The sequence below is a fragment of the Falco rusticolus genome, chromosome 6 (genome assembly GCF_015220075.1).
Source record: "Falco rusticolus isolate bFalRus1 chromosome 6, bFalRus1.pri, whole genome shotgun sequence".
NCBI lineage: Eukaryota > Metazoa > Chordata > Aves > Falconiformes > Falconidae > Falco > Falco rusticolus.
This window is the reverse complement of record NC_051192.1, coordinates 22,567,314-22,592,480: the sequence shown is the minus strand read 5'-3', so window position 1 is coordinate 22,592,480 and position 25,167 is coordinate 22,567,314. Positions and strand designations below refer to the sequence as shown.

Here is a 25,167-nt window from a genome sequence, read left to right as displayed (position 1 = left end):
GACATTTATAATTAACAAACACTGTCAATGTCATGTAAAGTATCAAATGCTGGTTGTTACTGCACTGACTAAATCAACTGACAGTAGTTAGTCTCCAAGAAGTGTTGCCCAACTCGCAAGACCTCAGCATCACAGTGATTTTTTTGTTACGCAACAAGAATCAACAGTACCACTTTACTGACGTTCTTTTCTATCTCACCCATCAGACTGGAAATAGCAAAAAGTAGCAGTTACAAGGTACAAATGAATTTTTGGTACTACATTTATACCCTTACCTGCAAGCCATTACTGGACAGTATTGTGTTCAATTTAAAATGGTTTTGATATTCATGGTCATTGTTCAGCAGCAACAAAGATAAGGGAACAAGACCATTTTTGATTGCAAGCTCCTCAGCAAATGAAATGAACTTGTGTGCAGTGAATATATACTTGCTGACAATAAGCTTATTTATTTCCTGTTCTTGAGACTTAAAAACAACTCATGGGTCACCCTTCCCGTGAACTTGCAAGCCACAAGTTGAAAACCATTAACCTACAAGTAGCTCCCTCGCCTTGACTTGTCTTGCCTTCTCCTCCCTTCTTCAGACAACAGCCAAATTAATAGGATCAATAACTTTTTTCTTTCAGTCACCACAAGCTCTTTTGCCTTGAATTTGCTTATAGTTTGGCATATATGAAAACGTCAATTCAGTATTCTTTTTCTTTTAAAGTTATGAAATATTTTCCTTCTTTCTTAGCCTTTTTTTTTTTTTTTAATTTGTAAAAAAGTATAGGGTATTCTGCCTGTGCACTTTTAGATAAAAACCTATCTTGTAATGAAAGCTCCACTTTCAACTGATGATGGTGACTATAAATATGATATCTTAGCCAACTTGTGCTAATGGTCTTAATTCTTTTCTTATTCTCAGCAGTATCTCTGGCATTCATGGTCTACTTAATATCTGACGCCAGTTCCATTAAAAAAGAATCCAATTGCAATGTACAAAATTTAGTTTCAGTCTTTACTGCACAGCATTCTTGATCAAATGTGACCACTATTTCTCATGCATGTTATCAATTTTGAAATAAATTATCTGGGTCTGAAAAACAGTCTGCAGATTGCAAAAGGGGAAGTGTAAAGGCAAGTAGATCCTTCAGCAATAGGGTTTTTTACGATAGTTTCAGTTCCTGCTGATCTCCCTTTTCTACCCATGGGCTAAGTACAGAAATTCTCCTTTAGGGCACAACAGTATTTTTTGTTAGACCACAACAGAAAAACCTGTGATCCTCAATTTTGATTATATGCAAGACAATTAGTAATATTCTCATTGTAGGCATCTGTGTGTGTCATGGTATTTGATGTTTTTGAAAATAATTGTCTTCTCTTTTCAGACTGCACAGATTCTTTTTTAAGAGACAATCTACACAAGCAAGCAGATAAAATATAGAACACTCTCCAAAAGTCAACAATGTATGAAGAAATTGCAAGGCTTGGAGATACACTGTGGGAACTGGAGTAATAAATGGTATGAAAAAATCAGGGTGAAGTAAGAGCAGACAAGCTATATTAGGATACCTATAAGAAGCAAAGAGCAAACACAAGTCTTGAATAGGAAGATGAACAGATGAAAATAATTGGTTGTCTTGGTGTTATGACAACAATGCTATTTCACAAGGACTAGATACCACAGAATAAAGCTTCAGAATGACTAGAAAGAAACATATTCCAGCATTCCTAAGGATAATGTTCGTGATGTGTGCTTGGAATTTAGATGTTAAGATTCATACCACCTTCTGTGATTTTATAAGTAGTCTGATTCTTATATTTGTTACAGTTCTCCAGCTGATGTCCACTAAATAAAAATCAAGACAGAAGTTGTGGATAGATTTAGACCATTCTTATCCAGCCCAGAAGACACAGGACATGCTAGTTCCACTAAAATCCATTGTGAAACTCCTGAATTTCACTGTTTTTTTCCCTGCAGTTACTTTTACATTAATGTATGCCTTTGATACTAGATTTCCATTAAGTGGATATGAAATATTATTTCAGATGTTGTCTAAATATTGCTTGCCATAAAGTGAAGATAAGATGCAGAATTATTTTGTATTTTCAGAACAACTTTTTCTGAATAAACAGTTTTGAGGAGTAAGGTGCATTCTTGAAGATATACTACTTAGTCAAACACTCTGGAATGAAAACTCTTGACTATGATCTCTTTTCTTCACTTTTTTATTTTCAGAATTGGATCTAAGCCTTTCTACAAACTGCTGAATGCCTTCCTTTCCAAACATGCACACACCTAACCTTTTTCATAAGAAAGCAGCCAGCTGCCTGGAATAGAGATTTAGGTGATTCATTGGTTAAATTTGTATGTTAGCATCTTAAATATGGTGCCTTAATATTTGCACAAAAAAAAAAAAAAAAAAGAAAAGAAAAAATTTCTCTTAGTATACTATACACTTATGGAAGCTATGTAGAAACTGCGGTTGCAACCCAGGTTTCAAAATCCTACTTTTGGCATTGATTCTATATACATACCGCAATTTTCTTCTAAGAATTGGGCAATCTGCCTTGCTGAACAACAGACCTTCTGTAAACCATCATTTCTTAAAAAAAAAGAACTGGAATATTTACAGTTCAGAAGCACTTAGTAGACTACAGGCTGTCTGCACTCTACTGTGCAAGGGGGGAGAATAAGAATCTCAGTGGAGCAAACAAACAAAAAAATCAAGGTGGCTGCAAAAAGTGCTGCTTTGAGGCAGCTGTCCTTGAAGACTCTGCTCTCCTACCTCTTCATACTAGCGAGGCTTCTTAGATAGTTTTCTTAATCTGTCTGAGATAACATCTTTCTGCAGCTGTTTCCCACTCTATTCTTCCTTGTGTAGTAGTATAGTCAGAGCAAAATTAAAGACTAGAAACTCTCAGTTGATGGCAAAAGGTAAAGCTGCTGAAACTGTGCAAATGTCTGATTAGAACTTTTCTTTAAATACATGAAACTGCTTCTTGCCTCCACGTTTGATGAAAATAAAATAAAATATTGAGAAGACTGTAGCTTAATACTTCGTACATTTCTTGTTCGCAGTGCTGGATCCCAAATTTTCTAAGAAGCAAAAGAACACAGAAACCAAAATCCTTTGGAAAACTAGCAGGAACTGAATGTCTTCTTGGGTGCTGCTGAATAGTTTTCTCCACTCTTCTAACACTTCTAAACTGACGTATATGTAAGTGTGTCAGACAATTTACCAAGCTGGTTTGTTCAATTCTTTTTCCTTACCCTCCTCTTCTGGATGAAAGCTGTTCCCCTACAGAGTACCAGATGAATATCTTAATGTGTTCTGAAAAATCCTGGTGGGAGAGTCCCCATTTGGCATATGGTGTTTGGCAAAGTCACTTTCTGGCATTTTTCCATCTGAACTATGAGGAAAATTAGATTGACTGTGTGGTACAGATCTCAGCAGGGTAGTGCCTTAAGCAATACTAGAATAAGCAGCACTATTTAGGAATTTCTTGATGTTTAATGTTGTGAGAGGGGAAAAAACTTTAATATTTGAATTATCTTTATCAACAAATGTCTTTAAAAAGGGCATACTTAATCTGAAGTTTTCTGCTGAGTTTTTGTATTATGATAATGACAATTTAGACAGTGTGTTCAAACAAGCTAATATATTCTAATAAGCAGAACACGTAGGACCTACCACAGTAGTTAAAAGTCTGAATGGAAAATCAGATTATCACAGTTTCCAAGTGGTCTGTGGTGGTGTTTGTAATTGGTCATTTTCTGGGGAGAATCAAGTAGAAGCATAAACTTGAGATCTTACCCTAGGAAACCAGCTAATTTTCTTATTAATCCACATGGCAAAATGTTCATTTTGACTTTTCTACTGCTAATTCAAATGGCATTTTTTTTTACTTTCATCTATCCATTCATATGTTTTACACAGAGACATCCTCATCTTACTAGAGCTCCCTCTTTCTCTTTAAAAAATATTTCATTATGCAGTTTATCTTCTATTTTCATTGGACTTATAGTTGGGTTCAGAAATCTGTCTACAATTTACAGATTAAAAAGACTAGCACATCTTTAGTGGATTTGATCAGAATTATTTCTCTACAGCGCAGACACTTCTCTATTTGCAAATATGCCTAAATGCCGAAAATTTTATATGTAAAGAAATACTGAAAAGTGAGCAGAAAACTTTAACGCAAAGCTGATTTGTTTTTCTTTAATACATTTTTGGCTTTCATATTAAAAATAGACAGACCAAATGATTTTATCTCTTCTTAAGAGATGACTACATTTGTTTCTGAACATTCTAGTAAGGAAAGCAAACTAGACTTACAATTAGAAAAACAACTAGTTGTTTTTATATAAATAATTTCTGTAGTACCATATCTCAAAATGAGAAACTTAGGAAACTGATTTTGAAGTTCTGAGCACATTTCATTTTCACTTTTAGAATCATCAGTGTGGCATGTAGTTTATTACTTCTGTCTGATGAACTTTTAATTTGGAAATGGGTATATAACATAGAAAGTTTACAGATGATGAAAGTGTAGAAATAGGTAAATTGATAATTATTGAAGGTGAGAACGAATATAAATTTCATTCTAAAATTAATGGAAAACTGGGGGGAAATGCAGAAAATGTAAACAGGTTATTATGGATCACCTTAATTCCGACTTTCATGTTTTCTACACTCTGCAGAGATGCCCTGTCATATTTTGTGGTGACATTTCCTTGATTTTTGAAGTGCCTATCATGGTTTTGCTTTACACATTCTATATTAGTGACTTGCTATGATGCACCTTTAATGACTCATTTCACCATTTTGACCTTTTTGGCTTTTTAGATAATTACTATGTCTTGAAAGTTATCTTTAGTATGATTTTGGCTTTTTAAACCCTACTGGAGAAAATAATTCTTCTTTATAATTACACTTGATCTTTTAACTCACATTAATAAGTGATCTATCATCCTAGGGTATCTGATAACATACCATTTGGATGCATAATTTGTTTAGCTGTTGTTTTCAGGATTGTTTGGAGAGTTATGTTAAAAAACAAAAAGTCAAACTTTTCTCCAACAAAGGAATATATTTAATCTTCTTCACTGTGACAGATTAAAATTAAAGTGTCAGTTCCTAACTGATATAGGTTGGAATTAATGTTGAGAACATTATAAGAAATTAAAACCCTTTTACTTCAAACTTGGGTGGATGGTAAAGGAAGAACTTTAGGTTAACTCTTAGAATTAGCATGTAGAAATATAGTTGTTAATAAGACAACAAGAAAAGAAATCTTTGTAGCAAGGAATGATGATTTTACAGTAAGAGTTCAGGGTGGGCTGGAAAATAAACCTTGTGTGCAGAGACTCCTTAAAATAAATGTATTAGTTATTTATATATAATCATGGAACTTAGGGAACAGAACAGAATACATTGTAATGGAACAGGGCAGGAGACAAGATAATAAAAGATAATAGAGGGGGACTCTTCCAGAGCTGCCACAGGGAAAGCCAAATAAGAACCACAGGTGAAATGGAGCTGGCATGGTAAAATGCAGAACTTCTGAAGGCCTTCAATTATCCATCACTGCAAATGTCTCCATAGCTGTTAGTGTAAGACCTAACATTAAAAATGATGGATGAGACAGATACAGTACAATGTCATTAAAATTTGGCCTGTTATCAGTGTTTCTACCAAAAGAATCAAAGGGGGGAAAAACCCCAAACAAAACAAACAAACAAACCACCCCAAACCACAATCTATTTATGCAGCAACACAAAACAGAAGACTTTTTATAAAATGAGCTACCTATCAACACTTGCAAAACCACCTCTGTAACTGTGAACGTCCCTGCAATACTCTTCCTGACAGTAATCTTAACAAAAAGTCCAAAATAGGAGCAGAAATTATTAAGCAGGTAGTGTGCTGGAGCCAGAATTTAGTATACTTCATATGATTCTCTCATTTTTTTCTTGCACTCACTTCCTCATTACTTACCCTTAAGCATCAAGCATTTTGAACAAGGTATTTTGTCTGTCCCATTTCTCTGCACTCTCTAATACAGCAGGATCCTTGCCTGTGATTGTTATTGTAATAGTTATGCATGAATACCAGTGATCTTAACTGGCGTTTGCCTTGCTTAGGATTAGGTATGGTATAAATGGCATTTCCATGATCTATTTTGAGAACCTGATATACTGGTTTTTATTCTGCTCCTTCTAATCTACATGCACTTCCCCTTTTATTCAGGCTGTTTTTTCATAATTCCCAAGAACAGTGGCAACAGGAGGGAAACAAAGACGTGTTGCAGTCTATTCTAAAGGCAGGAAGCAAAGTGTCTTTTGCAAGCCTTTACAAGTAATGCCTACAGTGCAAATAATGAGTAAGAATTGTTTAATGAGAAATGTCTGGTTATGACAAATCAGAACCAGATACACAGCTTGCGAAAGACAGACTGCACATCTTAATAGCAAAAGTTTTCATGCTTTGTACACTCTCAAGTTAGATTTTACATGAAATTAAATTAAAGTTCTTTTATGTTTAAATGTTTTCCAGCTGAGGGAACTAGTGCTTCGTGAAGGTTCATGATTTTCTCAACTTTTGGATGGTGGGCTGTCTCCAGTGTTTTGATTTTTGTTTGGTTGGGTTTGTGTTGAGGTTTTTTTGTAGGAGAAAGAGGATTACAAAGCAAAAGCATGGGGTGTATGAAGCAATGACACACATGCAAGCTTCTTTTCATCTTAGTCATATGAAAAAAGTGAAATTCACAAACTAGAATGATCATGTCCTAGAGTCCCTAATAATTAAAACAATGCAATTGTTGTTTAAGACCTGGTGGTGGCAGTTGCACATAATTTCCCTTGCAGATCATCTCAACCATAAACTGTTAACACAGAGGCAGGTAAAGAAGAAACTCATTTAGAGTAGGTACTTTCTCTGTATGCCCTATGAGCACAATCAATTTCCAGTGTTCTTAGGTCCTACAGATAACATCTGTTTTTGCAATTCAGTTGAAAATTCATTATTAGAACTATACCCACTGAGAATTCATGGACTCCCACCAATCCTTTTATTCCTTTGGTCTCTAGACTCCATGTCATCCACTGTATCTGATCTTGAGATATACCGAGGTGTCCCCGGTTTTCATTCCTAAACTGGTTAACTTTCTAAATTAAAACTCTACTTTAAACAGTAATCCGTCACAACAGACACTCATCAAAACACAGCAGCCATTTCCATTTGTTGGTTAGATGTGTTTCTTTCTATGTATACCCTGTCCGGAAAAACCATGAAGTTACATCTATGTTGGTATAGCAGTAATTAGCTGGAAGTGTAATATATATTCTCTTGAGTTAAACATTTCCAACTATCTGACTATTTCAGCTCTGTTCAAGAGTTTTTAAAATATTGAGAGGTTTTCTGAGTAACTGGTATAAACCATCAACAATATTTCAATAGTGAGAATTATGGAATAAAATGGTACTTTGTACTGCTACTTTAGGAGTCTAAATGGGATGAACTGGGCAACAGTCTATCTTTTAATCTGATTTTGGAGGCCATGAAAAGACTCGGTTTTAGCATTTAGTTAGCAAGGAAATGTAGGAAGCAATAGCAATAATTAGTGCCTTTCCAATGTGGTGTTACGGAAAACGGTTGTTACTGAATTATTCTAGTTGAAAGACTCCTCCCAGGACAGCTTTCCACCATCTGGACAGGGGCTTTTCATAATGTGAATAACTGCATGCATTTTCCTGTCTAAAAATAGTTGTAATCTTAAACACAAAGGTGTAAGAGAATCTTAACCAGAATGTGAAGCTACCAGTTCTAGAACACAAATAAAGAACTTTCTAAAGCTAAATTTTAATCATTCATTTTGGGGTACAATGAATATTCTATGTTTTAGAGTCCTTAAATCAAGAGTGAATGTCTTTCTAAATAATGATATTAAAACATGATCTAATTATATCACATCATTTGAAATTTCACCTTTTTTCCACACAAACCTAAATTTGTCTAAACTTGAAAGTATAGATCCCCACTCAGCAATCCATAATTTGTTTTCTGTGTCACTTTTTTCTTTTTCAACAATTTGATAGTTAACTGAAAGAGGTGTTTTCAGTGTCACTTTCTGCAGAAAATTGTAAAGTATCAGAAAAAAACCACAACAGTTCCCTGACCATCTGCTTCCTTGAAATCACTGTGTATAATAAATACATAAAACCATTGCTACTTAGAAAATGAGAATCAGGTTGCTCTTTGTCTGAGAAAATCATAAGAAAATACTTCTGCAAGAAAAACTGGATGTGCATCTAAGATATTTTCCTTAGCAAATATTTGGTGGTGGCTCTTCATGTATCTAAAAATTATCATTTGGGAGATGAAGCTTACTAAACTGCCACTGGATATAACAGAATCATTTGTAACAGATAGAGTCAAACAGATAATCTAAGAAACTACAATTTGTACTTCACTAATATTTTCTACTTGCTACTGATTCCTTCGTTATGTAACTCTTCCTTAAAAGTGCCCTTCCCCATGCCTGATGAAAACTGAAAACTGGAGCCATTCCTGGCTCCACTCTCACTCACCACTTTCATGGCAAGCACATACATGGCCAAGATTCCATCAGCTGTCCTACAGCCCAGCAAGGCAGCTGGGCCATGTGGATGCTGGGCAGCGGACAGTTGCCTAGTCTGCTCGCTTGGTTTCCTTGGAAATTCTTGCTGTTGGAAGCTTTCCTTCCATTGAAACAATCTTTGCCTGATGAGAGGCTTTTCTGTTGAAAGTATTTGATTGATGTAGTAGTTAATGCCTGAAACAGCTTCCCATTGTCACTGCGAGACTGACTTTCCCTCCCCAAAAGTCACATCTGCTGAAACTGTGCTGTGCAAGATGGCAAGAAAATTCCTTTCAGCCCTTCTCCATAAGCAGATGTGCTTTTAATCAGAGGAGTCTCAGTACAGCTTTGCTAATTTCTTTCAAACTATAGCTCTCCTGAAGCCATTTTTATTTGTTTAAAATCTGGCTTCCTCTTCCTGTTAGTCCTTTGTCTGTAAAATTCATGTTCACTGCCTACCACTGAAAATTCTAGGTAGATGTCCCTGTCCCTCCCTGCCAGTTTCTTCTTTCTCCTCCTATTTAGTCATTATTAGTTTGGCAGCACATCTGTGTACAAAAGCCATTCATCCAGGACTTAGCGTGTCCTTTCTTGAGAAAAGCCAGAGCAAAAGATGTATAAGAACTTGTTCTGAGAAGAGAGGACAGGGGACAGAGTATAAATATCTGTGGGGGGAAAAGCCTTGTTTGGTCAAAATGTAGCTCCCATGGTGGAGCTGTGAACAGAAATTTGAAAGGCTTTGAAGATGATGACTTCTGCAAATTAGTTTCCCTGGGGTAAATCCCAGGCCAACCACAGTTCAGAAGAGAAACCAAAGTCAGAAATTGGAAGAAGGCTGGACTTCACAGGTTCCATTCTCTGTTGGTTTTTCAGCACCTGTGACTGAGGAATGAATTCAGGAAAGGCTAAAGTATATTCAATGGACTATACATTATCTGATTGTCACAGTGGAAATTATCTGGGATTTGGAGAATTTGTTGAACTTAAGTTACTGAAAAAAAGCCCAAAGGCAGGTATCTGATGCAGGCAGCTGCTTGAAGAACATCAATGTGTGTTCAAAGACTACCAACTCTTCTGATTTTCCATTTTTTCTCTCCCCACAAACAGTTAAAACACTGGTTTTGTTGTTGTTTCTTTATTTCACTGTAAATACTTAACATTGCCACCCACTAAATACAAATAGTGTTTGAGATGATCACCACTTCCCCTTGGATTTTAATCACATGCCAAAGCCATTTGAGCCTCATATTCTTCTGTCAAGACAATTTGTACTGCTGTGTGCTGGATGAAAATATAATGAAAGATCTGTAGCTTTCATACTTTACACTGCAAAAAGTAGGGGAGGCTCTTGCTTTTTTTCAAAGTTTAAAATAACACAAATTTATGCAGCTTTTTTTCTGATTAAAATAATAGACCCATGTACAACTCAAGTTGTTGATGAGGGAGATAAATTGTTATCAAGATAGAAATCTCTTTATTTTACTGACTGCATTAGTGGAATTGTTCCCTTGATTGTTTTTCCACACAACAAGAATGTTTGTTCATTATACATCTATTATGAAGAGAAAATTCCTCCAACATAATGTTACCCTGTTTTACTTTTTTTGCTGTCTTTGTGACAGGCAAACATAATTTCTCTTCTTTTTTGTTTGCTGAATGTGACAGGACAGGCATTTAGACAAACTCATACATCAAGCAAAGGGCTGGATTCAAGCTTTTCCAAGTTTGAACCTCATACTTTTGAAGAGGAGTGTGAACAGTACTTTGATCAGCTTACAGCATGAACCAGTTTTTGATACCCAGATTGCTGCAGTCTGAAAAGTGCAGAACCCAAGTTCACACTAGTTGCTGAAGTCATGGCGATGTCATTCTGCTTTTCCCTACTACAATTGTCCTTCCTCAGGAAAAACGGGGAAGGAACAGGAGCTGAAATCACCTTACTCACTGTAATTTTATTTGCATGATTTCATCTGACAGCCCCAGATGTGTTCTTGCACTTAGTATTAGCAGGCACTGTGAAGAAGTATCGATACCAACAGCCCATCTAAGAGTTAAGTATAAAATGGGAAGAGTGGAACTTAGTTGCCAAAACATAGGCATAATTTTAGACGCCAATTTAGATCCTCTCGGTCTCTGGGTACTGACTGGAAAGAGCATGAGACTCTCATAAGTACTATAAAGAATCTCAAAAGCCAGCAGACATGTACTTGGGCACCAAAATCTTGCCGTTAGAAGCCAGTGAGGAAGTATGAGAAGAGCATGATGCAGCATTTACCAGAATGGTGGGAACTGATGACTGATTTGAAGCGTGACCTTTGCATGAATTATCTCAGTGGATATACATCGGTCACACAGGTTCAGGCTGGGCAATGGCATCCAGATAGGAGATAAAAAGGGTTTGTGTGAAAGCATGTGCTTTTGGAATAAATGAAACAAAAATCTTATGAATGGTATGAAGACATAGGATCCTGTGGATAAATCTGAGAAAAGTGAAGTACTCTTCAAGGTGTGGTGTGATGGTGCTGTAATGAGGTGACGTTCACAGTGATCAAGCTGGGTGGTTTGGAGAAGGAAAATAGAAAGCTCTAAGCTGATGGCAGGGCATCCCATATGAGATCTCAGGCAGTAAGACAGAAAGAGACAAACCTGAAGGAAAGAAAAGGAAGGAGATTCACAGAATCATCAGAGTGACTTCATCATAAAGATGATAGATGAATTTGTGCTTATGGCAGAGATTACCGAAGATAACCTAGAAAGGAAAAAGATCACAGAACCTTGCCACAGAACTACAGAAACACTTTAAAGGGTATGGGAATCACCTGGAGGAGAAGCTGATGGATCTTTTAGAGCTAGAGGACAGCCAGGATAAAGTGGAATTACAAAAGACAAAAGAGAACTAGATTAAAGAGAACACTTGGTTCAAAACCAAAACCAGACAGGTCAAGAAGATAGAAGGCAGTGTGTTCGATCTGACATTTGGCTGAAATGAGTTTATCAATAAAATTAATCTGCCAGGCGTGCAAAGGACAGAATCTAGATTGAAGATGGAAAGCAAAATTCACCTTTAGAAATGTTTAGACATTTAACTATCTAAATATAAGCCAATTTTTGAGATTTTTCTTTGAATCAGTAAAAAGGTAGAGCCAGTTGCAGAAAGCAGTTTGATTTCATTATCTTATACAAGTGTTTTAAGAATGAATCCCCCTCCTATTGATTAAATAGATGACTATCTGAGGCTTAGATAATTGTCAGCTATGTCTCCGATATGTGATATTAAGGAAAAACTGAAATGGGAGGTGCTCCAGACAAGTGAAAACAGTAGTTTTATTGTGTTTTCACAAAGAAACCCCCAAACCACATGTTGCAGTCACAAGCAGAATGAGATGTCCTTCAGAAAGTACATTCTGCAAAAAGACTTGTTTCTGTTAGAGTAAGACTTTTGTGGACCTGGAGGACAACTTTGTGTTCAGTATGTGCTACTGTGACAGTGAACAGTATCTGAGAGTCTTATTTGTTTTGGAGAAACAAATCCTATCTGGTGAAGCTCAGTTTCCTACAGTTTGCATTGCTTATATTCTTACTGAAACAAAAATACATTATGACAGTCTTGCAATATTTTTCCATATAGCTGCAAGTTTAGGCTGGCATGAATATCCTAGAGGGAGAATAAAAGTTTGATCTGACACTAGATGCAGACTAAAAAGATGCTCAAAGTGTGTTCAATGTCAGCTTATTTTGTTTGGGTTTGGGTTTTTTTGTTGTTGTTTTTGTATGTGGGTTTTTTTGGTTTGGTTTTGGTTTTCCGTGGTCATTTCAAAGAGTGCTTGTCCAACTAGCTGGAGTTGTGAACATAAAATAAACTTTTTCACAATGCATACAGAAGTATATATTTGCTTCTAGTACCTTTTACATCCTTTGACTTGACTGAGTGCTAGTCTTGCATGAACCAATACATTTCTACAATTGATAGATAACTCAGTTCCTCCAGACTCTGGAATTCTCTAGGCATCCTCTCAGGTATAGCTTGCATTTAATTTAAGCAACCTGCCACTCCTTATCTAGAAGCAGTGCAATCAACATCCTATTTAATAGACTCATTTAACTCAGAAAATCTCCCTTTCTACTTCTTGGTTGTTTTTTTTCTTTTTTTTTTTTTTTTTTTTTTCATCAAGGAAGTCATCCTTGACAAAAATAAAAAGGAAAGAACAGACTGCACTTGCAAAGTGTGAATCGCACTCTTTCAATGATTAGTTTGATCACTCATTTAACAAAACCAATATGGCTAGTATTGTCCTAAGTCTGGAGGTGACCTTTACAACACTTTAAATAATACAGAAATGATTTATGGTGATGCGTCCCATGCTATTACACTTTGACATGTATAAATGATGTGCTGAAATTCTATAATGCATCAATTTGCCCATCTTATCTGTAGATATTGTACTTTTACAGAATAGGGGACCACATTTATATACTTCCCTAATGTGAAAATTATTTAGAAATCAGCTTAATTAAAAGTAGCATACACATTAAATAAATAAATTATTTATGTAATAAATTAAACAAATTAAAAATAACATGAATATGTATAAATAAACTGTTTTACATCTGATTGGAAGCTATTATTTCAGTTAGGTATTTCATTGTGATGGAATTTTAATGATTATATTAAAATGTTGGATCTTAAGTTACTTACAGGTGTTTATAAATAGCATAAACAAAAGTATATTTATTATAACCATGACATGAGCATTCGGTTTGGAATGCTTTTTACCTCATCTTTGTTTTCAAAGTGAACTAACACTCTTTTTGCTCTTTCCTTTCTTGCCTTCTTCCCTCCATTCCCCATTTTCTGAACTACAAAATGCAACATCTGCTGCAGAATCACAGAACTGCAGAATGGTTGTGGTTGGAAAGGACCTATGAAGGTCATCTTTTCCACTCTCCCTGCTCAAGCAGGACCACATAAAGCTGGTTGTCCAGGACTGTGTCTAGATTGTTCTTGAAAATCCCCAGGGGTGAAGACTCCATAACCTCCCTGGTCAAACGTGCCAGTGCTCAGTCAGTCTCGTAACAAAAAAATGTTTCCTGATGTTTCAATTTGTGCCAGTTGCCTCTTGACCTGTCACTGGCCACTGTATGAGTGCTTGTTCCTGAATTTATATTGCTATTAGTCAACTTGTGTGACTTTATATTGCCATTAGTCATCTTGTGTTATGAACAACCTTTACCTTATTTTGTGTAACTTAATTTATATGTATGATATCTCTATGAAGTGTTTCAGTAGCTGATTCAGTGATGTGAATTAAAATCTGGTGATATTTGGAAGAATTTTCTGGCCAGACTTCCATGAATTCAAAGCTTGATTTTCATCTCTATGCTGAAATTAATTTACAACAGTGTACAGTACTATTACAACTTAACCTCTATTTCAATGTATATGGTGTAACTGTTATGTATTATACCCTGCTTAAATCTCTCTGATTTACATGTCGTTCAACTTTTTTTACTAGTGTATATCTGTACTATCCTGACTGTGTTGCTGCTGCATAATGTCATGGCACTTGTCAAATTATTCATTGAGAGTGACACTCCTGCAATTTTCTACAGCTACAGCTCATGAAATGTTTCCCTCCACTACTCCTGGCAGTTGCTTTTATCACTTGTTTCAGGAAATCACCACAGCCTAGGAACTTCCTTTAGCATTTGTATAATGCCATGCTGATCTTACAGCAGAAATTGCAGTTTCCAGAAAGGCCTATGAGTGAAAGACATCATTAGTTATCTGGGATAAGCATCATATACTGCCACCTCTTGGCTGACTGATCTGTAACAGGTCTCCAGGTCCTCCCACAATAGCCCTGGCATTATGTTCCCCTCTGGTGTTTGCCCTTGACCCAGATGCTCTCAACAAGCATTTCTCAGATGTTATAGCTCTGGGCGGTTAAAAGCAACTTACCATACAGCTCTTCCTACCCTTCCTCCCCACAGAGACCCCTCCACAGCCTCTAACAGTTATCCCATTAGCTCCTGTGCTTTCTGTCATGCCATAGCCCCATGACTGTGCGCAAACTTCACCTTCTTGTTTACTGCCTCGGCTATGCACATTGGCATTTAGCCACCTGAGGAAAGCCTTTCAATGCCCTCTCTCCTCGGTAAGAATGTGAAAGCCCCCAGTGGCTTTCTTCTCAGCATACACATCACCTCCCTCTCGTACCTTTGCACTTTGCTGCCCATGAATCAGTGAAATTTGTTTAAAGCTCCCTTTCACCACGTTAGGAAGCCTCATCAAAACCATATTGTTTCTTTTAGTCAGATGGGTCACATCTCATTCCCAGAGTCCTTGATCCTCAGATGAAAAACCATGATGAAAGAAGCTGTTGCTTGCACTACCATTTGTAAAGCCAGACATTGATTTAACAGGAGCATTTCCTGGGTGTTTCCTATTCCAGCTGGAAGAACTGAAGAGAGCCTTACCCACAGTCTTAACCTCTTCACTTTTGTTCCTAGAGCTTTATGGTTACTCTTTGATATGCTCAACGTTTTACCTTGACATGGTACCCGTATTTGTCCATAGCAGGGCTAATAGCCAGAGGATCACATGATCCATGCCAGTCTCTGTGCTACGTCAAACAATTAGCATCTGAGATAATAGGAAAGATCTTGGGAAAAATAGGTCTATCAACAGAGGAATCCTTTGGTTCCATGTGGGCAGGAGTTGATTACCACTAACAATTATCACTTCCTCTTGATAGCTCTGTTCTCAATATGAGGATGTGAGATGTACAGCCCAAAACCTCCTTGGGAACTGGTTCCTCCACCTCTGTTGACAGGCCCTGGACCTATATTCTAGGGGAAGAGCTGTTAATTTAGATGGAACCTTTGTCCTGTGTCCAGAAGTGACAAGCTTTCAAGCTTCTAACCTCTCTTCACTCTTGGGAGTTTATGCTGTCTTCTTGTTCCTGTGTTGCCTTGGCGATACCAGCTCTCTCATCCTCAAAGAGTTTAAAGGTCTTGCTGTTGCAGGGTCTCTTTTGATAATTTTCCCTGATGCAGAGAAGCTTGCTTAATGCTGCTTGCAACTCCTGCACCTGACACCAAATTGGCTGTTGGAGCTCACCTTCTCACATGGGCACAGGCAGCCACATCACCAGAGAGCATGGGGGACATGCATCCAAGGAGGGTGCCGCTTCATTTGGATTTTACAACTGTGGGGATCTGCTAGTGAGCAGATATCTGTCTGATTGAGTAGCTGGACCTAGAACTAGAGCCCGTTGGCCCCTACTCGTTCTCATGGAACGCGTCTCCTCTAAGGTAATTCCATTTGACTTGAACACTTGAAGGGTAAGAAGGTAATCAGATCATGTGTGTGATGAACATGATTGGTTTCTGTGATGAAACTACTAAGTGGATAAGGAATGTTTGGTGGATATAATGTACCTTCACTTTAGTAAGGCTTTTAATGCTGGTTTAATGCTGTCTTTTAATGCTGTTGATACATCCTTTCTGGAGGCTAAAGGAAATATGGGCTGGAAGAATGAACTTATAAGTAGATTGAAAATTGCCTGGACTGTCAGGCTGAAGGCTATAAACCAGAGCTCCTATTTGTCAACATTTTCATCAAGAACCGGGATGGTGACCCACAGGGCACAACTAGCAAATTTGCAGATAATTAGGTATAGTGACTTCAAACTAAGGGACCGTGAGAAACTCATAGGCCGGTCAACAGAAACTCTGTGAAGCTATACAGAAAGGCCCTGCGTGGATGTTAGCAGTTAGGCAAAGCTCTGTCTGACCTGAACCAATGCTGCGCAAAATCCCACTGCAGCATACCACTGATCTAGACAACCAGCACTTCTGCAAAACTGTAGGGTCTTCCCCACTTGCTGTCATGAAAAACTCATGCCATGATAGGCATTCTAAGTCCTGGCATGGGACCTTTAAACAGGCTTGGCATGTTATCTGTTTGTCTGAGAAAATAGATGTTGTCCCTGTGTTAAAAAGGTGCCCTGAAAATATTAATTTATTTTTTGGGTTATACTTAATTAATAGACTGCTGTGTTTTTTCATCACTTTTCCAAACACCCTGATATGCAGCAGTTAAGAGAGTAGGCACTGTTAAGCAAAAGAACTTCTTATTCAGCTGTATGTGTTAATTAATAATCTTTGATGAATAGGGGTCCAATAATGCCTAAATTTTCAATTGCTTCTCCATTAATGATAGTATATTCAGTAAAGCATGCAATAATTATGAGTGGTTTAGAGTATTAAACTTTTAAAATAGACAGGCCTATTCTTCTTATGTTGTTCCAGTAATTTTTCAGCTGTTGTAGTTTTCCTAGGTTATTGTAGTTTACTGTAAAGCATGTATGATGTATTGACATGCAAAGTAAAATGCACTGCATAATAAAATGCAAAAACACTCAATAGATTATAATGTTATTAAATCAAGAAAAAAGTAATATAACTAAAAACTTTGAATCTTATATTAATTGCATCTCTTTAAAAACATCCATACTTGAAAGTTAGCCCATAGCTAACTTTCATCCTCATAAAATCTGGACCTTTAAAACAATATCAGAGACAGCACAATGCAAGCTAGAAGAGATCTGAGGTAGAAGCTAAGTGTATGGAAATTAACCTGGGCAGTTTATAAAGACTGAAAGAGTAAATTTCACTTTATGTGTCTGCTCACTCATATAATCCACAGTGTTGCTGAATCACAGTTTTCTCAGTTTTAAAACATTATGATTATTTTTTAAACAGAGAATCTAGAGGCAGTAGACTTAGAGATACCATATATATTGCCAGGAGAAATTTGCACAGAACAGCATAGCTGGATATCTTTGCAGGAATTTTTAAAAATTTTGTTATGAACAGTTTTCATGTCTTTTAGCAGAAAGTATGTCCCAGTTCTTAAAGTTGTGCATTTTCTATGACTCACAAAATTTAGAATCAGAAAGTCATAGAATCATAGAGTCATTTAGGTTGGAAGAGACCTCTAAAATCATCAAGTCCAACTGTTAACCCAGCACTGCCAAATTCATCACTAAACCATATTGCTAAGCACTGCATCTACACAGTTTTTAAACACATGGTGATTACACCACCTCCCTGGGCAGCCTGTTCCAATGCTTCGCCACCTTTTCAGTGAAGAATTTTTTTCTAATATCCAATCTAAACCTCCCCTGGTGTAACTTAAGGCCATTTTCTATTGTCCTGTGTCTAGTTATTTGGCAGAAGAGACCTACTCCCACCTCACTACAACCTCCTTTCAGGTAGTTGTAGAGAGCAATAAGGCCGCAACCCACCCACCCCCCTCCCCCCCGAGGCTTCTCCAGACTAAACAGCTCCCCCAGCTCCCCTAGCTGCTCCTCATAAGACTTGTGCTCCAGACCTTTCACCGGCTCCAGTTTTGCTGTGAAAAAACCCACTAAACATGACCACCCTCCTCTTTCTTCCTGCCGTCTCCCCATGTGTTTGTTAGCTGAGTACCCTGGTGTTACCTTACGGTGTTGGAATTTACGAATCCATAAGCTGTCATAAGCTGCCTGCCTGTCTGCTTCTTCAATGAGTAGAGGGGTGACAAGACTGCCTGGGATGCCTTCAGCAGGTTCAGAACAGTAGCAACTGCAGGAATACAATGATTAAGATTACAAAGGCCTCCAGCCACCGACTTTTGAAGATGATAACTTTCTCCTTGATGTAAAATTATTTTGAGGCATCATTTGCTTTTTTGTTGTTTTCTTTCTGCTGTAGCTCTTATTGCTGTATGGTATCCTCCCTTTGTGGTGCCTGGTGGTGTGCTCAGGACAAAAGAACCATTGTTAAGTGGGTTTAAGAAAGCATTTCCTCCCACTTTAGCATGGCAGGGACCTGCAAGCATTTTGCCTTTGCCATGTGAGGTATCAGTTGCCTGCTAGGAACATCTAGACATAAATCAATTCATCAGTCCCCTGCTAATATAACTAACACTGATTTGCATGAGAGAGTCTGTGATTAAAGTCTTTGCATAACACAGTTTGAAGAATTGCCTTCTACCTTATCAATTAACTTGTATACCATGTAACTTCTTAATTTTTATACACATAAATTTTGTGGCTTTTATCCACTCTCATATGACAGTTCACAAATAAATCAGTTTCAATATCTTGAAGAAAGAGTTCTGCATTATAATGATGTATTTTTAAAAGGCTTCTTTACAGGTACAATGGAGTTCTTTTCCCCATTAGAGATGCTGCTTTGTATCTGAAATACTGAATTGGTTGTATTATGCCAACTACTACTTCACTTGATGTTGATTCCTGTTCCTCAGAATAAGGGAGCTTTTAAAGGGATGTTGATACAAAAAGAAAGGTCTGCTTCAGAGTCTATTGAATGATTACACAAGAGTCTGTACACACAGCTCTGCTAGTAGAGTCATTTGTTGTAAATGTGGAAGACCATTCATACAAACACTCCAGTACATGTGATAAAATCACTGTAGTTTAAAATTGTATTTAGCAATGGAGATGCTACAGATTGAATAGAGATTCAAGAAGGGTTTTCTTCATTCTAAAGACAACAGCCCCACCCCCTACCCCCGGCACCCCTAGGAAAAACAAAACAAAACAAAACAAAAAACAACAACGAACCAAAAAATGTTGTTACCCTGTGAATAATTTCTGGTTTATCTGTAAAGGAAGAACGTGTTTTGGATAAAATCTGTTTCTGATAATGTCAATAGAAACTAGTTCATCAGCCTTGTGAGGAATAAAATTTCTTACTGCCTTTTCTTCAAGATGATTATACATGCACTGCTGTATCTCCAGTGTTTTCTTCCCCTTTTGTAAGTGAAAGACTTTACAGGACTGAAACACTATAAAAGTCCAATGTGACTTGAAATAGGACCATGGAAAATTTCACTCCAGCTCTATTGTTAACATAATAAGCAACATTTATTAAACATCTTAGTTTCTCTGCACTTCAGTTTATGTCTCATATAATTAAAATCATGAGATTTCTTTTGTTTATAATGCGCTTTGAGATCTCTGGAAAACAATACTTGAGCAAAGAAGAACAATAAATACAGCTTTGCCATTTACTGTGTTCTAGGTTGTGCCCCTCCATCAAAGCTAGATCAGCAGCATCCCTTCATCAGTGGTCAATGCATTATTGAATAGTAAAAGTAAGTTCCAGCCTTTCTTTTGCATGTCTTCTGTAGTGTGTCCATCACTATATTTTTTTTTCTTTGAATTGCAAGTACCAGAGGAAAAGCATTGTTGTGGTATACAGAATTGTGACTACTATTTTTGCAGTATACTTTGAAGGTATGCACAAATTAAGACAATTTTAGATGTCAGACCTGGCTGTGAATGTTGATTTATTTCACTGAACTCTATATGACTACAGTAAAGATGTCTACATCTGAGTTATTTTTCTAAATGCCCTTTTCTCAGTGAGGGGAAATAAAAAAAATTAAGGCATGAATCATCTGAGCTGGTTTAGATGTCTCCTTGAGGATGAGAAGAATTGTGCCCTGAAAATAGCCGTTCTTTCCATGGATGGAAGAGGGACTGACTAGTCCTAACATCTGCACTGAATCAGATGAGTCTCCCTCTGTGTCTCCTATGCCTGATGTCAAGGCATTTGAAACAAAGGAAGGAAGCACACAGCATTACTCATCTGTAAAGAGCAATATCCAGAGGAGGCTCAGCAGCACATTGACTGTGGGTCACAGTCCCAATGAATTATTAAGTTACTGTTATGTAGAAAATAGATTATTTTGTTATATAATTCATTTACTCAGCTGTATCCTACATTTGTCTTCAATTATTTCTGTTCTACTATGAAATATTTAAACTACGCTGCCAAAAAGTCACAGTGAAGAATCAAGTAGACCTCACTCTTGGTTTTGGGACATGTACATAGTAGCAGCTACAAGAAAAATTAGAACAGGGAGAAAAAAATTAATATAGAGCTTCTCATTCTTACATGGCTGAAGAGTTCCTCCATTGCTTATTGATCCTGCCTCTTTGAAGGGAAGATGAAGTGAAGAAGCTGCAACTGGAAATGACTCCAGTTGCATCTAGAATCCATCAGAAGTATCAGAAGTTCATCTCCAAAGCATGATGGTTACAGCTGTAGCCTGCCTGTCTATATAGTATTCTCCCTTGGGAGCTAATGCCTATGTAATCTGTAGATTGTGGTGGTTTACAAGTAATTTCCAGATTCAGTTCAAAGAACAAGTTTTGGTATAGACAAGTCTGAAATGGCACTAATCTAGTTACTTCAGATATTACTTGGAGATATCTGCAGCTGCTTCTTTTGCCATGTTTCCACTGAGATGATTGACAGAGTCATCCAAGTTTTACAACCAAACAGAGCACTTGGAATGGCTTGTTTCCATCAACTACCACAGAAGTGGTAGGACAGATTTATTCTGCAAGTTTAATAAGAGTCCTCTTTCCTTATTCACAGTTAACACTGAAGACAACATAAAATTCAGATTTCAAACTTTTCTGTACATGCCACATGTCAAAAATCACACACAACTTGTCCCTCAGCATGTCTATGAAAAAAACATGTGTGGGGACTTACTGGCTCCTGGCTTTCAGCTTCATCTAAAGCAAGGATAGGTAGCTGGTGTTGATAGAAGCCTGTAGAGGGATGAATCTGGGCTAATTAGCATTCATAACATATAGATGTGGGCTGGCTTCAGGGGCAGAGGGTTGGCCAGTGTAGATAGGGTGCAGGTGTGGCTGGTTCTGTTAAGTGGTTGAGAGCCAGTGAAGAGAGAGCAGCTGAGGAAGAGAGAAAGAACACATGCCTGCGATGAGGTGAGGGCAGTAGAGGGACTGTAGGAAGAGTATGCTGGTATGAGGTAGTAAAAGACCTTGTTGCAGCTTGATAGTCTGCAGAGTGCTGTGACAGAAGCTGATATAAAATGACAGGAAATAATTTCTAGGAAATGAAACAAAATAACTTTTCTTCATCAGTTGTTAAAGTCAGAATAAAATTGCAAAAAATATTGACAGAGTAATGGAATTTTGCCTATGATAAAACCCTTTATGGCTTAATTGCAGTGTCAGTTTAATGTAGCTGATATATATATATGTATATACACACACATGGAAATCCATACGTACAGTGCTTGCTGTAATCTGTTGTCACATAGATCATGTGCTGTACAAGGGAGAGCTTAATAATTCTTTCTTCCCTCCTAAGTATATATCAAGCTCTCATTTCCTATTGTCTCTTTTATTTTCTTTCTAAAGGATTAGATTTTTTTTTATTAATAAGCCTGAAATTTGAGTCCTGCCAGTTTTGCTTGTATATCATTGAGTAGATGGATGTCTATATTTTTGTAAGCATATTTATGAAGTGTTGATTTTTGGTGCTCATTTCATTGATTAATGATTTGGTGATCTAAACAAACACACTCCTTGTCTGTAAGAGTAAATTTTCTGAGAGCTTTCCAACACAAAAAGTCACTTACAGAAAACTGTTGCTTATGTTTTTCAAAGCTAAACTGAAATACAGGAAGCTTTCAACACAGTGATTAGGAAAAGAGGTTACTCTGTAAGGGGGTGGGTGGGTGGGAAATATCACAAAAACTGATTATTCCATGCAAAGCATCCTTTAGAAACACAAATAAAATCTGAGTCAGTACCAGTGGAAAGAGATAATTCTAAGCTGAAGATTATGCTGTTATCATATCACTCACTTGGGAGTTCTCTGGTAGAAAACTTTGTGAACAATTACTCACTGATCTATAGAGAGGATATTAAAGTCTTCCAAAAGATGCAGAAAAAGTGTTATTGAGTCTCAAGAGCCTAATATTCAATGAAAAATTAAGGAGCTTCCAATTATCCCCATTTGAATGGAGAAGATTTTTAGGTAACAAAAAGGAAAAACTTCAGAACCATAACTCAGGATGATAGCATTAATAGGGAAATATTTTCTTACTTCTGTAAAGCTAAATTCCCCGCAAAACTAGAGGATGTAATCTAGAAGATAGGGAGTTTGAAGTAAACAGGTGGTTCTGGGAGAAGTAGGTCATACAAAAGATAGTAAACGTATTTAAGATAGTAGTGAATAACAATAGAAACTGAGTATCTGCCAGGAGGAAGGAACTAAGAGTGTTCAGGGAAAACATCCTACCTTGGATGTGTTTTCTCTATGTAGGAATAAACAAACACCCTCCACCCCCCAACCTAAAACAGCAGCATCAAAAAGAAAGAATATAGCACGTCTAGGTAGGTTTTCTTCACAACTCTGTTTGAATTTTATTTTGCTAAGGCCTTTCCATGCCCACACAAGTCAGGCTGCATCCTTCTCCCATTGTGGGTATAGCTGCCACACAGAAACATGCAGCAGCAAGTGAAATTTGACCTTTTGTTCCATGTTCCTCTCAGACCCATGACACGTGGGCATTTGTTCCTAACCAAACTTGAAAACATGTCTCTGACTTAAAAAAAACCCACAAAACAACAGTGAAAAACAACTTCTCCTTGCTTTTTACTTATTAACACCCACCCCCAAAAAGAATACTAGCAAAACCTAATGTTCTAACTAACCTTTCTATAAAACCTACAAAAAGGAAAAAAAGATTGCATTGTTTTACATATGTAACTTTGAAAAGTGGCCTTTAAAGAACAGAGATGACTATCTTGAGAATTTCCTTTTGATATAGCAGAGTTTATTCATTGGATGTTTTGCTGTTAAAGGTACAGATACTTGAAATCTCTTCTAAAGTGCAGGTGGTGATTCTGTGAACATGGTAAAGTTAAATCATGCCAAAAGGCAGATTTTTAATAAGATGAACACTGGTAATTTCTAAGGATGCTTAATGGTGGCTATAGCATGAATTCAGAAGTCTAGATGGGAAAGGAATGCTCCTTTCTTTTTTCCAGTTATACTATGGGTACACCCAATAAAGTCTAGAGGAACTTTTTTCAGCAAGGTAAGTGAACTATTCAGGAAATCACCTATTGTCCTAGGAATCTTTGGATATAACAATTTCAGAGGACTTGGATGTGGGTATAAACAATCAATTCCATATTTGATTTTTGTTTGGTTGATCTGTTTTATGACCTTGGATGTCATTTTTGTTCATCAGAATTCAAAAAAAGTGGCCTCTGCCTGCATCATTAGTATCTTCAAAATAAGCTGTAGCGTGGAATCAGTCATTTTGCACAGTTAATCAGTACCCTCAGAGGAAGGAAAGGATGAGCTTGATTAAGATTGCAGATTGAATTTGAGACATTTTATCTTCATTTCCTCCCTCTGTCACTTCTGGTATTTCTGTCATAACCTTCTGCAAAAAACCTTGAATATACGATTTATTACTCAGCCTTCTGTTCTTTAAATGAACTGATACTATGTGTAGTTAGACTGCAATTCTTTGAAGCAACAATTGCTTCTTTCTTCCTTTGTATTTAGAATCTAAGGCAATGGGATATACTTGTGGCTTGGTTTTGGTTTTGTGGTTGTTGTTTGTTCAGTTTGGTTTGTTTCATTTTTAAATACAAGCCAAGCCATCATTCAGTATAAAATAAATCCTGGGATCAACTGTATTGACACTTGCACATGTATCATTGGCCAGATCTTGACTTGGCAATCTGTGGGAGTACATAATTTATTTGTATTTTTCATAACTGAACTCAGATCTGCACCTGATTCCACACTACAGCTGGACATTGTTACTGGTCTCTCTGCTTCTCTGCTGTAGAAAGGCTGATATAGACCCAAACCCATCTCATGAGAGAAATTGTACTAGAATAGAAGAAAATTGTAATTCCCCCAATTAAACAAACCTTAAGGAATCGCTTGCTAAGCCATGCAGGTATCGAGGAGGAATGTCAGTAATATTATTCCCAGGGCTGAGGATGGGCAAGACACTTCCACACTTGTTACCAGAGCTTGGAAGGGATGCTTTGGGAGTGAGAGTGAGTAGAGAAATGTAAGGTATTAGATTTAGTATTTGAGGGAAGGCAATTTAATTTTGCAACCACCTCTCTCTCTCACATTGCTGTAGGGAGCCCAGCTGCAGGAAAGATGTTTGATACTGGATTGTGGCATATACACTAAACTGAGCATTTTTGTTCATACTGACTGTGGTATAGGGAATGTGGCAGCTACTTCCATAACAGCAGAGCTTAATCCTGACAGATATTAAATAAACTGTGACTTCTGCCAGAACTTGTGCCTGTGGAATTCAATTTAGACCCCATCATGAGTGTGAGCAGGTGATTTGGCTGACTCTTCCTGTGGAGACTAACTAGTTGCGTTATAGTGCCTGGATACTTCCAATGGGATCAATCAGGATATGTTAATTGCACCGAGATAATTTTAAAGTAGTGTAATGGGAAATTTGTTAACTTGGGAGAAATGCTATATTTTTAACAGTAAGGGGTATTGTTATTATTATTCTTTTGAACAGGTGGTCTAACAGCATGGAAGGAACCATGCCGCTGAAAACAAGAGAAAAGAGAAGGATGCAGAGAAATGAACCAGCAGGAAGTTCAGAGTTTGTTTGGATAATTTGAAAAACTTATTAGTGGATGGCTCATCTGCACCAA

General features: G+C 37.2%; 1 long non-coding RNA gene across 1 annotated transcript; it reads left to right on the top strand.

Moving 5' to 3' along the window:
* LOC119150486 lies at positions 1-25,167 on the top strand. The gene is made up of 5 exons (XR_005105071.1): positions 1-237; positions 1,372-1,505; positions 3,066-3,204; positions 19,700-19,772; positions 25,029-25,167. It is a non-coding gene; the product is annotated as an uncharacterized LOC119150486 (long non-coding RNA).